Raw genomic sequence first — 15711 nt, forward strand, 5'->3', positions numbered from 1 at the left:
AATCAGTGTGATGACATTTACAATTACAGGCAAAGGGACCTAAACCCAGGCTCACAGGTGGGCAAATTAAACACAAAGTGAACCTCGATTCAAGCTGAGGATGGTGTACCGAATAAAAAAAGTCCATGAAATAGAGACTCAAACTAAATTCACAGGACTTAAAGTGCAAGAAAGTAACACACAGGGAAGAAAACAGATGCTGAGTCAATGACAGAGGGGAAGAAAGCACCATGTATACACTAAAGGTTAATCAAGGACGTGCCTGGGTAAAACTAGACAAAGCTGAAACGAATCAACATAATGTCAAAGGAGGAAGTAAAACTAAACATATAGCACAGGAGTGGATGACTGGAGCACTAGGCATAAAATAACTTGACACAGGAAACTTAGGAAACTAATTATTCATAGAGGACAAACTGAGCCTGACCCAAAACCTAACACACAAATAAATCCCTAAACAGTAAACAAACCAACAAACCAACCAAGCTCTGTTAGAGTCTAAGTTTTGGTATAGAAAAGAAACATAAGATTTCACAAGCATTTCTTTGTATTACTGATGGATGTCTACATAATGTACAATTTGTTTGATTAGATTACAATGATTGATAACATCCAGCATGTGATATTCATACCTCTCTTTATTACTAGGCCAAAATGAGAAACTTCACAAATGATCAACCTTACCAGATAAGATGCAAAAGATATCAAGCATAATAAATGCTTTATCCATTTTGGTCAAAGTCGTCCTAGACAGACTCATCAGTGTCTTTGCCAACATTGATAACTCTCCATAAAGCGGCACACTCAGAATCGAAGGATAAAAATAGCCATTGTGCTGCTCAGGTAAACTAAAAACCCATGTTTCACTCAAAACATTGAGATATCAAAGTAATAAGTATCTAAAGTCAGGCTAATGGGTCAGGTGATCAGGGGGGAATGTTATTCAGATTATAGAATACAAAATATAAGGGCTGACCAACAAGTAGTCTGACTGAATACTTTTCAATTCTTTCTTCCTAGCAAGGACCCTAACACCAAGAGCTGATGACAAATGTTTATTGAAAATGAAGCAACAAGCTAGGCCGGAGACTGTGGTTTGTCAGCAAGGCTGAGAGCCTGAGAAAAAAAGAGGAAGGGATGGATGGTGGGGCATGGAAATGAGAAGAAATGGGTGTGGGGTGCATGTAGGTATTTATAGAAGTGGGACAGGAAAGAGTGTGTTATCTCCATTTAAAAATGTACCATTGCTTGACACCCCATGGCAAAAACCTGAGGATTAAAAAGGTTAACTTAAAACAAAGTTAAGTATATTAAAGTTCATGTACATGCACAAAACTGATTGCACTATAAATAGATGGACCCTTTTTCTATAAATGCTATATATTGATATGTAGATTCTGTGGAGCAGTAGATAGACGCAGTGTTACTAAGAATAAGAGTCACATCAATACATCGGTTGTACTTACTGGTGAGGGCAGGATACATCAACTACTCCAGTCACTGGGAAAAGTTTGAGTGCCCCTAAAGGCCTGTCTGCACCCATGTGACTACTGCACAGTCAAAAATCGCTGCCTCGTTCAGCCACTAAGTGTTGTATAACAGACAGCAGTCTACTCAAAAAATAGACTTTTTCTTTTAAATTTAGCTTTGCATTGAAGCTGCATTATCATTTCATTTATGGCTGTGAAATAGCTCTGTAGTTGTAATGCACTGGAATGTGTAACAAGCCTAAATACTATGGTAGGGAACATTTGGCTTCAGTGTTTTCAGCCAGACCATCCCTACAAGATATGGATTCAAATTCAAACCAAATAGTTTGCTACCAGTCTGTGACTGAATGGGGTCAAGTTGGCATTTACTTGCAATCTTTTTCTGATAATTCAACAATTACCTGTGATAAATGATCAAAAATCACATTTTGTTGCTTTCTACATAGACAGAAAGAAAGGAAAAAAAGCTGCGCTCATTGACAAAGACTCATTCAGACTGATGGCAACATGTTGGCAATTTGTCTGTATTTATAAATTAGACAGCAATTAATTTCAATAATCATTTTCAATAACAATAATATGACATCTTTGAGAGTGATTGCAGTCAGTCCAAGTCAGATTGTAACTGTTTGCAGAAAGGTTGCTTCCTATCAGGTGTCCTGTGCAATCACCTTCAGATCAAAAGTGGTCGTAAGTGTGCAACACCATAAAGCTCTGGGCAACCATTCATGCACCACACGTTACAATTGATCACAGACTGTGAAAAAATGCAATAAAATCACCAGGCAGCAGCTGATTTTTTTCCTTTCTGTTTCTGGTTTCTGTCCTATGTTTGCTTGTGTTACGCTTGTGTTACTGAACCACTATTCTTCTTTTGCTGCTGAAGCTTCAAAAGGCAGTTTTTCGTTGGTGTGAACAAACTAAGATACTTTCCACTGTATTTGGGAGAGAGACGGATATAAAACCTAATCAAAGGAGACCAAACCTATCTACTAAACTGGACACAGGCCACCATTGTCTATAAACTGCACACAGTCATTTCAAAGAATCTCTGATGCTCATAATTTTATCTACTTCCACTGGAGGGCAGTGTACATCTTTACAACCATTCTTTTTTAGATCCCCTCTCCCTGTTCCTCTGTCACATATTCATCTTTGATCACATTAGGCCTTCTTCTGCTCTTCACACACCGATAATCACTCATTACAGTGTTTTCTAGAACAAGCATGTGTAGCTGCTACCCACCGACTACAACAATGTTAACATCAGACCACAAACCCACAGACCCTGCTTTGCATACTGGACCACCTCAGTCACATGCAGACCCTACTCCATTTCTTGTGGTGATCACAGGTCACACTGTTTGCTTTGTCATTTGTAATTTGCGCTAGCAGCGAGATCAGTCATTTTAATTCACACCAGGCATACGAGCTCCCGAGCCAGGAGGATTTGCAAAAGCTTTGCTTGTGAGACTTTCTCTCCAGAGCTGACGCTAATAGAGACCGATGGTACTGGGATGTTAAGTTCCTCGTCTCCCCTTTAATTGCCTTTCTCAGATGTCTGAGTGGCATCTTTATGGGTGATGATTATCAAGACCAAAGCAACTGGCAAGTCAGCATCTGATTTTATCACCGCGAGCGCAGCAAAAAACATGAAAAGGCCACAGCTAATCTGCTGCGGGGACAGTACATTTAATTTTGCTCTGATTTGCCGTGTTTTTGCTTCCCATTGGAAGATTTTGTCAGTTTGCATTATGGTTGCAATGTGTCACCATTTGCAGGCGGGAGTTTTAATCCCGGCATAGATTTAAAATGTGTGTTTACTTAGCTGTATGTGTGCTTGTTCACTTTATTTAGGCTGGGCAGTTTACCTGAGAGCGCACTCATATTTACTGGAACAACATGTGGGAGAAGGGTGCGCACACACATCCACATTGGCACATTGAAGCTGCCGAGTACAACCACAGTCTCATACTGTCAGCTACTGGGCAGCTTCACCGGAGACTGCTATCCATTTACTTCCACTCTTTGAGACCACAAGGTACTGGTGCTGCCTCAACACAGATGCATGTGGGATTAAGCTAATGTAATTAAAAAAGAAAAACACTTTGAGTCACATTTTGTTACAGGCTGCTGTTTTTCTCAAGAAGCCCATACACCAGAGTATAATCTGCACGGCTGACATTAGATCCGTCTATTTACCAGCACTGAAGTACGCACTGAAGAAGAAAAGCGTATAGCCGCATGCAAATCTTTTGCAACACAAACTTTGTCATTTAAAGTATTTATTTACGAACTTTCGAGATAGGATATGAAAACATGGTTATGGCGTGTAAAGTTTTGTATCATTACCTTCTATTAGCAGTAGGAAATGATTATTTGATTCTCTGCTGAATTGGTATGCTTGCTCACTTACAAAGAAATAAACAGTCTCTAATTATTATGGTATTTTCGTTTTAATTGAGAGAGACAGAATATCAACCAAGAAAACCCAATTAAAAGTTAGACATTTATTTGCATTTTGTTGAGTGAAATAAGTATTTGATCCCCTACAACCCTGCCAAAATTCTGGCTCCCACAGATTGGCTGTGTCAATCAATCAATCAATCAATCAATCAATCAATCAATCAATCAATCAATCAATCAAGAGATCAACTGACCAACCAACCAACAGACCAACCGACCAGCAGACCAACCAACCAACTGACCAACAGACCAACCAACCAACTGACCAACAAACCAACCAACCAACTGACCAACCAACCGACCAACAGACCAACCAACCAACTGACCAACCAACCAACCGACCAACCAACCAACCAACCAACAAAACCAACCAACCACCAACCAACCAACTGACCAACAAACCAACCGACCAACTGGCCAACCAACCAGTCAATCTCTCACATCTAATTGCAGATACTCCTGATCTTAATGCTTATCGGGTATAAAGCAGAATCAGACCTGAATCAGACCTGTCAAAAGGTATTAGAGACAACACTGTAGACCTGCATGAGGTTATAATGAACTACAAGACCATTAGCAAGAACTTTGGTGAGAAAGTGAAAACTGTTGGTGCGATTATCCAGAAATAAAATGACCATTTATTGTCCTCAGTCTGGAGCTCCATGCAAGATATTCTCATGGGTTTAGGATGATCCTAAGAAAGGTGGGGGATCAACCTAGAACTACACAGGAGGAGCTTGTTAATGAAGGTAGTTGGGATTAGTCACAGAACATGCCACTTGTGACATGCTGTGCTGTAAGGTGCCCCTGGTCATAGAGGAAAATGCACAGGCCCATCTTAAATTTGCCAGTAAACATTTAAATAATTCAGAGAAGGCTTGGGGGAATGTGCTGCGGTCAGATGAAGCCAAAATTGAGCACTTTGGGATCAATTTGAACTGTCGTCTTTGGAGGAAGAGAAATGGTGCGTATGACTCAAAGAACACCATCCACACAGTCGAGCACAGAAGTGGAAACATCGTACTTAAGAACCTCCTTCTGTCAGCCAGAACACTGAAGATGTATCGTGGATGAGCCTTCCAACACGGCAAGGACCCAAAACCTTCCACCAAGGCAACAAAGGATTGGCTAAAGAAGGTGGTCATGAGGGAGCTGGAGCTTTGAGTTTCCAAGCAGCAGCCAACAAACCTAAAGGACTTCGAGAGTTTCTGTAAAGAGGAGCAAACCTGGTGATCAACTACAGGAAACGTCTTACTGTTGTGCTCGCCACCAAGGGTTTCTCCAGTATACTGGAGTATAGTATAGGTTTTTCCTTAGGGATCAAATACTTCTTTCCCTCAACTACATGCAAATTAATTCATAACTTTGACACAATGTGTTTTTTGTAGATTTTCGATTTATATTCTGTGTCTCTGGATTTGAATGAAGCTACCATAAAAACTAGCTACTGTTCATTTCTTTATACCGTAAGTGAGCAAACTTAGATATTCAGCAGGGGATCAAATAATTATTTCTCCCCAATCTAGACTAAGTTTCTAGGGGTAACTGTAGGGTTCGGGTGAGCTGACATCCACAGTTCTACATTAAGGTTTCACTGATACAGTATACTGTACTGACCATGTGTTCTGAATAGGTTTTAATGTGCTTAACCTGAATGCACATCAGACACACTGACATATCCTTTACTGTTTCTGGCTGGTTTCCTTTAGGAAAATATAACCAATCCCAGACACTATGATAGCCTCAGAAAAGTATGCAAACCTTTATTAACAACTGTCTTAATGTGGCAAGCTCCACCCGTATGCTGCTCAAAGTAGATTAAATCAAACACCAGGAATTTTCTGCAGTTACTATTTCCTCCAGGCCGGCTGAAGAGCAGACCACACAGCCCTGTCATGGTGTCAGATTGTGGGCAGTTAGCGTCCCGGGACAATCCAATAAGCCTCCTATAAAAGTCAAACATGAAAACAGGCGACCGAGCGAGAGCCTCAGCGTTTTAGGCCCTCCGAACTCAACTTGACTGAAGCAATCATAAAAGTAAGGCTTCTCATATAATCTGCCTTACTGAAAGTAAACAAAAGCAAAGATGAAACAGGTTTTAATCAAAAGAGCAGCAGCTCTTAATCCTCAGCATTTTGCTTTTATTGTGAAAAAGCCACGACGCAGATCTCTGGGCCGATGCAGTCAGAGCAGTGTAAGTGGCATGCTGCTTTGTGATCTGATTCGTCCCAGCATAGATTTAAAATGTTATGTTAGTCAGCATGTTGGCTGACTTTATTGATTTTGATGCGATTTATGTTAATTTGACCTGATCATAGTCAAATTAATGATTTCAGCAAGCTGTGCAAGTAAGGAAAAAATGCCAGTATGGCAAAATAAGACATAGGCTGATTCCTTACAAAATGTTCCAATCCTAGCACTTTTTCCATCTCCTGTTTGATACGACCTCCACACTATGGAGGGAGGGAATTCAGTTTTCCCTAAACAATTTCCAGAAGCCCACATATCCACCTGAATCTGGCAGTTTTAAGTCAACAGTGTAATGATAAATAGTTAAGCATGTTCCTTCATTTGTCGTCCAGTAGCCACGTCTGCTGATTAGCTTGGCTGTCACAAAATGCATGCAGGTTATTGGAGAGATTATAAAGCAAATGAATGAAATGACTGTAAGCATGATTTTCCTCTCTATATATATGTCTTTTTGTGTACATGTGTGTCTATTTTGACCTGTGTGTGTGTGTGTGTGTGTGTGTGTGTGTGTGTGTGTGTGTGTGTGTGATCTTCACGTGAGCCTCATCCTTCTGTTTGTGCTCACAGGGTCAAACAGCTGTAGAGTATTAGAAGCTGCCTTGCTTTAGTAGTCTCAGACACAGACCGTGTGTTTGTGTGTGTCTGTGTGTGTCTGTGTGTGACTGGATCTTACGAGGTACTTGGCCTACATTTAGCGGAGCACCAATAAAACCAACAGCAGCTTCCTGATCTCAAGGTACTTGGCATAAACACACAGTCGTTGCTCCATTATCACCTTTGTCACAATGACGTTAAAGCCTCCGTGAAAGGCGTCTTTTGGCTGTGACTAATTGCTGGTCTGCGGTTAATCTCATGCAGATAAAGTGCCTCAATAGCACATTTCATTCCTTTTCCCAGTAAAGGCAGAGATGAGTTTCAAACTTGCAGAACATCGTGAAAAACAAAATTAAATGTGAGAGTGCATCCAGTTGGGATTTGTTGTGTGTAACCAGGGAGGATGGGGGTGTCTTTGTGACCGGATAAAGAAGACGGGGGAACCCGTGAGCAGTGTTGGTCAAGTTACTTGAAAAAAGTAATCAGTTACTAATTACTGATTACTTCCCCAAAAAAGTAATCCCGTTACTTTACTGATTACTTATTTTCAAAAGTAATTAATTACTTAGTTACTTAGTTACTTTTTAAAAACACGATTTACAACCTGAATAGGTGATAAAGCGATAGATCTTTCAGCCCAATTCTACTTTTTCTGCATAATCCATCATACAAAATGTAATCAAATGGAAAAGTCTCTTTTTAAAACTTGTTTTATCAGTTTTAATCTTTTAACTTTATGCATCAAGCAAAAATTAAATTATATGCAACATTCTCTGACTGGAAGAAATTTGTTTTAAACCCATTTAAACCTATTTTCTGCACATTCCAGCACATAAAATATATTTTTTGTGTGTGTTTACACTCACTCTTTCAAATAGATGCAAGTAAAACACAGCAGAAAATAAATAAAGTCAAAGACTAGCGGTCCTTTTGCTCTATTTTCACCTGTAAAGCAGGAGTTGGGTAGGCGGAGGTTTACCCTGGTGCAGGTGTGCCGCAGCGGTCAGTGGAAGAATCCGCGAGTTTCTCTGTGAATTTCCCATTACGTCGTAGCGCACTCGGTGCTTGCTTGGAAGTTTAGGGGGGGTTTTTTCGCTGTAAAAAGAAGTTTTCGTCCCACGCACAACGGACGCTAATGTTTTTGTCACTTTTTATGGAATCAAACTCAAAGTAAGGTCAGTACTTCCAAGCTTTAAACGCTGCACACTCATACTCTCTCCCGCACTCGATATATATGATCCATTGTTGATCTGCACACAGCTGTTGCCACAAACGTCGCACTCACTTACGTCACTGTCATGAGACATTCTCGCAAAAAAATCACGGTTTTAGTAACGCAGTAACGCAGCGTTCCTACGGGAAAGTAACGGTAATCTAATTACCGTTTTTGCAATAGTAATCCCTTACTTTACTCGTTACTTGAAAAAAGTAATCGGATTACAGTAACGCGTTACTGCCCATCTCTGCCCGTGAGTGTCTGCAGCTGTTTGGGTGCACGTACAGCTAAGTTAAACCGACTGGGGGAAAATCTTTCCTGTCACTTTGAGTTTTGCAGCATCCATCTGCTACTCCAACTGGCTCGAAACAAAGAGATCACTTTGCTTCTGCTGCTGTTCTTTCTCTTTTTTCCTCCTTTTTTTTGAGGAGGACAGGACCAGCAAATGTTTGCTTTGAGGTCAAAAGCAGTCAGCATGTGCTGTTCTGTTCTCTAAAACACAAAACTAGGTCAGATTAACTTGTCCTGCTCATTTTCTACACCCCTTCAAGGAACACTTGATGCGGAAAGAGATAAAGTTGAACCATATAGTGCTGTCTACTGTTACGGAGCAGCTGCACTTTAATTAGTGTGAACAGTACACTTAGGTTTTTTTTCCCCTCCTCCATTCTAGCTGTCTTTCACTTCAATTGCAATCATGTTGTCAGTTTTCTGAAGCACTTCATGGAGACTAGACTGTATACAGGTATGACCAAGTAACACAATCACTGTGACTTTATAGGATTTAAGACCCACAGCTGTAGCTTGTTTCTGTTTCCTGCTGCTGGGGGACATTTTCTATCCTTCTAGAGTTTCTTTTGACATTTTTAATCACAGTGATTTCTTTTATGTTCGTGGTTGTGAATTTTCCCAAATTTGAAAGCATGACGACCAGTTTTGTGGATGGTACTGACCTTTGGAATAGCTTCTTTTTCAACCTGCAGAACTCTTGTCTACATTGCATGCAAAATATATCATGAAGAAATGGCAACGCCATGCTTCCAGGGATTTGTTTCAGTCAGTCAGATAGATATAACTGTTAAAGGTTCTAGGCGCTCATGAAACTGAATTTCTGTAGGTATATAAACAAGATACAACCACTTGCCAACCAGCTGAGTTGACTTCCTTTATGCAAAGAGAAGAGGTGTTCATATTGCCAGCATGTTGGAGTCAACATACTGGCAATCTGTCTGTGTTTATAAATGAAAACATTGATGAATGCAAACCTTTGACTTTGACGCTGTCTGAGGTGGACTGTAGTCAGTCTGAGTCAGACCGTGATTGCTTGTAGATAGATTGCATCTCATCAGTTGACCTTTGGAGTTACCTTGTGATCAAGCATAGACGAAGGTATAGGATGCAATAAGCCCAACTTTGCAACAACTGCTTGTTGCTTTCCTTCTTTTATTTTTCCTCTTTTATCTTCTCCGTCCTCGGCATTTTCTGCTTTGCCCTTATTTTTGTCCACCTGTTCCCTATTAGCTTTGTGTGTGAGTGTATAAACAGGTCTGTGGCTCTATCTTCAGTTTTTGGTTTGTCTTTCCTTCTACGCTCATGGTTGCCTTTTGAATTCCAGCCTTCTGTTTCTTTCTTCTCTCCTGGAATTAAATCTGTTTCTTATTAAAGCTCACTAAACCTACTTCTCATGTCTGCATTTGGGTCCTCATTTTAATTCCTCATTCTGGAGCAAATATTTGGCAGACAAGCTGAAAGTGGCATTGCCCTTAATAATGTATGGATCTAAACTTTATAACAGGTAAGAAATGATGATGATGAATATAAAATGACACCCCTTCAGAAATTGTAAGCTGACCATTTTAACAGAAGGGTCTGCAGAGATTGGCTTGGTTTTAGAACCTGCATAAGAGTCCATTCAAGGAACTACTGGACTTCTTCGGCCCTGGAAGCTGACACTTGGCTCTGGGAGAGAGTTTTTCCTTTTCGCTGTCACAAAAGGGCGGCTCAAAGTAAATCTTTGGGCTTCTCTTCTAGGTCTTAACTTTGCCTGGAGGTAACTCAATTTGTGATTAAATACTCTATTAACAAAATAAAGTGGCTAATTTAAAATGAAATTGCCACCATTGATCCCATATGGTGGTAACATAGTCACATAGACTAACCACAAGTATTTCGTGTTACTGTTGATGATCTATCCGGTCGTTAAGTCTGACGTCACTAGCCGTGTCTGGGCATAAACTCCGCTGCAGGTCCATATATCAAACGATCACTATGGCATTACTGAGAGTTGAAAAACTGTTTAAAGTCTTTCATCTTTAATAAAATGATCAGCGTTCTGCTCTACCAGGTGTAACAATTGAGTTTAAGATCCAGGCATCCATGAAAACGGAATTTATGACATTTAACGGAGTTAGAAGTTAGCAGGAAGTTAGCTCGCTAGCTTCTATCTAAATACAATATAGCATGTCCTGGCTGCTGGGTTTTGTAAACAAATTAAAACGTACAGCTCTGTTATTACTTCCAACATAAATGAAGACAGAAAACTAAACAGCAGTGACGTTTGTAGGGTTACTGAAGTTTGGCTAGCTGGTATATAATGATGTGCTACGTGACCGCTAGCGACACAGCTATGTTAGCATAGCATATAAACAAGCTAACTTTTTTTCCACTCGATAAAAGTTAACGTGAGTGTTCTCGGTGGTCAGGAACAAATGTAATCGCATGGCAGGATGCTGTAAAAGGACCAAACTTCAGCCAGGAGAACAACTGAGATAATCCATCCACAATACGAGGTTAGTCATTCATATACTGCTGCATGGGCTGGGCTGTAGTTACATCCTAAGGTTTTAAAAACTGAGGTTAAATAAATGATTAGCGGTAATAAAAGCAGAGGGAGGTCAACAGTGATCACTGACTGTTTTAGGAGCCTTTTGAGATTAAATAGAAGAAAATACATAACATTAAACATGTTAACAACACAAAAGCCATATTAAACACAGACTACTTTAGACCCGGAAGTAGCTACTTCCGGGCCTAAAGTGATGACATGACGAATCACGTCATCACTTAACGACCGGATAAGAGCTGCTGATGCTTAATTAGCTAAAGTTGTGTGTAGTTAATGTCAGAGGCTCAGTGTTCCTTAAATAATTATCTTAACAATGCTTTGGATCTTTAATCCTTATTGGCTCACGTGTAACAACCCAAACCAGCCCCACTGTCATAACGGCCCTCTCATTTATCTACCTCAGCTGGGCTAAAGTTTGGTGTCACAGTGGTTTGCGGTTTGTTTCGATGAGTCTGGGTTTTTCTCGTCTGTGTGCCGTTGCCTTCAGTTTGAAAGTGAGAGACAGAACAAGTCAGACTACTGCGTGAGTTATTGATACAAGGTTAAATGATTGTGTGTTGCTTTCCAGCACAAGCAGACTCAGAAAACCAAACGAGGTGCAAATCCTCCTTAAATCCAAGAAAAAACAATCTCAACCAGCATCACATGAGTTGAGGGCTTATGGGAAACTGAGAAGCGCTAGCACCAGCAATGTTGCTGGCATACAAGAAAGGCTACAAATTTCATCTATTAATGGAAATTTCACCAAGGCTTTACTGTTAATTTCACAATGATACACTGCTGCTTAAAAATTGCCATGGGTTGCACTTTTTAAGTGGGGTTAAGTCTAATATTTTCAGTAATTGTGACCCCATTTCAGGTGAAGAATGAGTCAAAGCAAAGGCCGCACTAATGCCTCACTGTACATCCTCCGTGGAAAGTTGAAGCTGGGAGTTTCCAGTCAGGATGATGTGGTTTGACTACAAGATTGGCACATGGCTTCCTTGTGTGTTCTCTTTTCCTCCTTTTTGCACCCACATAACTAACGTATAAATGTGTGTGAAATTTACGCATGCTGTGAGCGTCACCTACTGTAAGAGATGGAAATTTGGGCCTTGCCATGAATAATTTACTATATTAGTTTAGTCAGGACTACTATAGTCAAAAGAACATTGTTATTTCCATGTATAAGTATGGCTCTGTTGTTGGAGAGCAGGAAAACCCCGAAACAGAACAGGCATCACTAACGACAGATATGTTATGTAGAAGACTTTAGTCATACAGGCCTGGAAAATGGTTGATGCAACCTCCAGTAATGAGGAAAAAACGTGGTATTCCTTGAGTGGTTAGAGAGTGGTCTGTCACTGGGTGAAACCAGACGCTAAGAAGGTGCTGCACCAAAAACCTCCTTGCAGTTGATTTGGTAAATAGAGTGGGTCTCATATAGCTCTTCATATAACTTGCATCATTCACATGAGCACCTTTTTCCTACAAAAGTGCTTTCAACATACACACTTTGATGAATGCATTGTAGAGCAACGTGAAGTTAGTATCTTGGGATGCAGACTGGAGCAGCCAGGGATCAAACCACCAAGCTTCTAATTAGTAGATGATCTGCTTTACCTACTGAACTACAGCCACGACGCTTGGCTCTCACCCACAGATTGCATGAAAGACGCCTTGTCCACCATTTACTTGTCTTTGGGTCTCGTAACTGTAGCAAATTTTAAAAAAATGTGACACAAACTGGAAACGGAGACTATTTGCCTTTGAGGTAAAAGTTGCACCTTTTGAAATGTGTTGATTGCAGCCGTAAAACAGACAACTTTTACTTTCATTTCCAGTTTGGTCCAATGTGAAAAACCTTTTCACGTTATCTACAGCTGGGAGAGTAAAAGGCAAAAAATGGCATCTTCCATGCAGACTAGTGTTGTTCTCTTTTTTCTTACAGTTGCCTAGCAACCAAGGCAACTATTAGAAAGTTTTTCATTCTGCAGCCTCTTTGTGACCAGTCTCCCTTAGCAACTGCCAGCAACCACTCCCCAACTGGTTGTAGGGTGCACACTTTTCCCTTGTGTGGAGGTCAGAATTAAAAGTGGAGGTTGGTTGCAAAGTGGCTTGCAGGCACATAGCAATTGTAGGCAGGAAAAGCCATTTTAAAAAGGCCACTCTATACGGGATTCGCTAATTAGATTCACAGAAAGGTATTAGTTGAGCCATCAGCTGATGTAGCTGGTACTGAGATCACCTGATCTGCTAAGATTGTAGCGAAACTTGACTTTCTGAACTAAAGCTATATTTGATACAGGTGGTACAAGTGGGTACTTTTTAATGATCACGAACGGGAATTAGTCTTTACAGAAATGTAAACATCTTTTATCAGTGTCACAAAAGAATTCTGCCCTTTTGCTAGTTAGTGTCTTATTCTTAAAATCTTTCTTTGTTTTTGTGCCACAGGGCACATTCAGTACTAATTATAAATATTGAAAATTACTAGAGATACACAAGTAATTGGAAACAGACCTAAACACTGTTTAGGTCTGTGTATATCAACTCTGATTAGTAAATCACAGCAAACCAAAGTTATGAGCTTTGGAGTTCTTGCAAATTGAACAAGTCTTTAAAGACAACTTTAGTTTGCCGCATCATAGGATGAAATTCAAATGCCCCCGCTGACTTACAGAAGAACAGTGGTGGCCTCAGTGAAGGGTTGGGTTTGAGTAACCTAGGTCTGGGTGTTTGGCAGCAGGAGAGGAAGATGGGAGTGACTTTCCACCCTGAAGTGAGCGTGAATTAGGCTTTGCGCGCCCGCTGTGCGACAGCGTCAGTCTGACCAAAGTCAACAAAGGCCGCTGTGTGAATGTAACTAAAGGAGGAACAGGGAGTCCAGTGGTGGACAGCAACTCCCGTGTGGATACACAACGCCCATATTGGAGCATCATACACATAAAGGATTCATTCATTCATTCATCCTCACACACGCTCTTCCTCTTGCTTTATTTGACCTGATTCATGAGCCAGATTTGTGGCATTCTCGCATCAGGAAAATACAGACAGAAAAGTTTCCTAAAATGACTTGCAAATACTTTTTCTTGTTGCAATTGTCGAAAGTTCTCTGGCTCTCGTTGTGTTATTCTTTGAGAAAAAGTTCCCCAATGTGGCAGTTAACCAGAAAAAAAACAACCTCCTAAGCCCACACGCACATATGTGCACACAGGTACTTCAGTATTTCCTTTGAGGCCTGATAATTTGCACAGAGAGAGTTGAAGTGACAGGCAAAAACACTTTCTCCTGCTCTGCACCTCGTAGAAATAGATTTATCACAGTTTGGCACAGCGCAGGTCTCGGTGTGCATGCTCGCACGTGCATATGTATGTTTGTATGCTTACGTCCAGTGATGATGTATCGTTCCCCCTTCTTGAAGCATATGGCAAGTCACTGCAATTAGGCCAACATCCCGCTATGAGCGCCTATGCATAGCCAGAGGGAAAAGTTATAAGTCAGTCGTCGAGCCCTCCAGAAGACGAGTTCACCCGAAAGTGCCTACATTGATCATTTTCAGGCACATTTGCATTCCTGCAAGGCGAGCTGGCTTCTGGCTGTGCGCTGTGGCAGGATGGTTTTGCTGGGCAGCGATTTGCCCGTTTTGGGAGATTTTGATGAATTCCTCTCCACCGCGTGTGCTCTTCTTGTTTCTGCTCTTTTCCAGTTCATTTCACACACTGACAGGCTGCCCTGTGGTTTAGATGAGAGGGTGAGCGGGCCCTGGCAGCCCAGCGGTTAAGCTTTCAGAGTGTGTGTGTATGTCGACACGCGCATGTCTCCACTCATGTATTGGTTTATGCATGTGCATTTGTATATCTAGTTAGTGTCAGTGTCTGTCTACTCAACCAAGTGGTTCTTCATATGTTTGTGTGTCTAGACAAGATTAGAACGAGTCTGTGTGAATGAGAGTGTGCTTAAATGAGTGGATTGTGGTTTTTCAGATCTTCAGGCACTCAAAATAAAACCTCAAAACTACATTTCAAGGCCGTTTATTTAAAAAGACTGGAGAACAGACTTTGTTAAAATATAGATTAATTGTATTATTGCATGCATCTGTCACTTGTAAACAGGCTGATCAGAAAGGTGCTCACATCTATAGATAAATTCTACATCAAAAGCTCATTAAAATTGTAAAACGCCTCACTGTACTAAGTAGCACTGTAAATTTTTGCTTTGGCCTTCCTTTATGGAGGATGCACTGCAAAGGCCTAGTTTAAGTCAGCTAGCACACTAGCTCAGTCTAATCTTATATGAAGCTGCAACAGGAAGTCTTGTTTTTTAATTGTTGACTATGTTTCACCAAAATTTCTAAGAAGACCTTTCTACAAGTCTGCAAGGCTTTACACTATCATCCAAATAATGTTATTAACTTGGAAAGGGAAACATAAAAGCAGCAATGTACAGAGACATTGCTACAGAGCACTCTGGACCTCAAACTGGGCGAAGGTTCATCTTCCAGCATGACAGTGACCCTAAGTACACAGCCAAGATAACAAAGCAGTGGCTTTGGGACCACTGTGAATGTCCTTGAGTGGCCCAGTCAGAGCCTAGACTTGAACTGGATTGAACATCTCTGCAGAGAAAATAAAATGAATGTAGCTTTGCACCAACGCTTCTGATTAAACCTGATAGAGGTTGAGAGATACTACAAAGAAGGACAGAAGAAACTACTCCAAAATAGGTGTGCAAAGCCTTTTGTATCATACCTTATAGACTCTCTCTGAGCTTTAGATCTGTTTACGCCGAGGTCTCTTTTGAGAAACAACTAAAAATCTTTTTAGACATTCACTTAGTCTCTCTTGTTTCAATTTGTCATATTTGGGTGT

Source organism: Astatotilapia calliptera, chromosome 23, assembly GCF_900246225.1.
Source record: "Astatotilapia calliptera chromosome 23, fAstCal1.2, whole genome shotgun sequence".
Lineage (NCBI taxonomy): Eukaryota > Metazoa > Chordata > Actinopteri > Cichliformes > Cichlidae > Astatotilapia > Astatotilapia calliptera.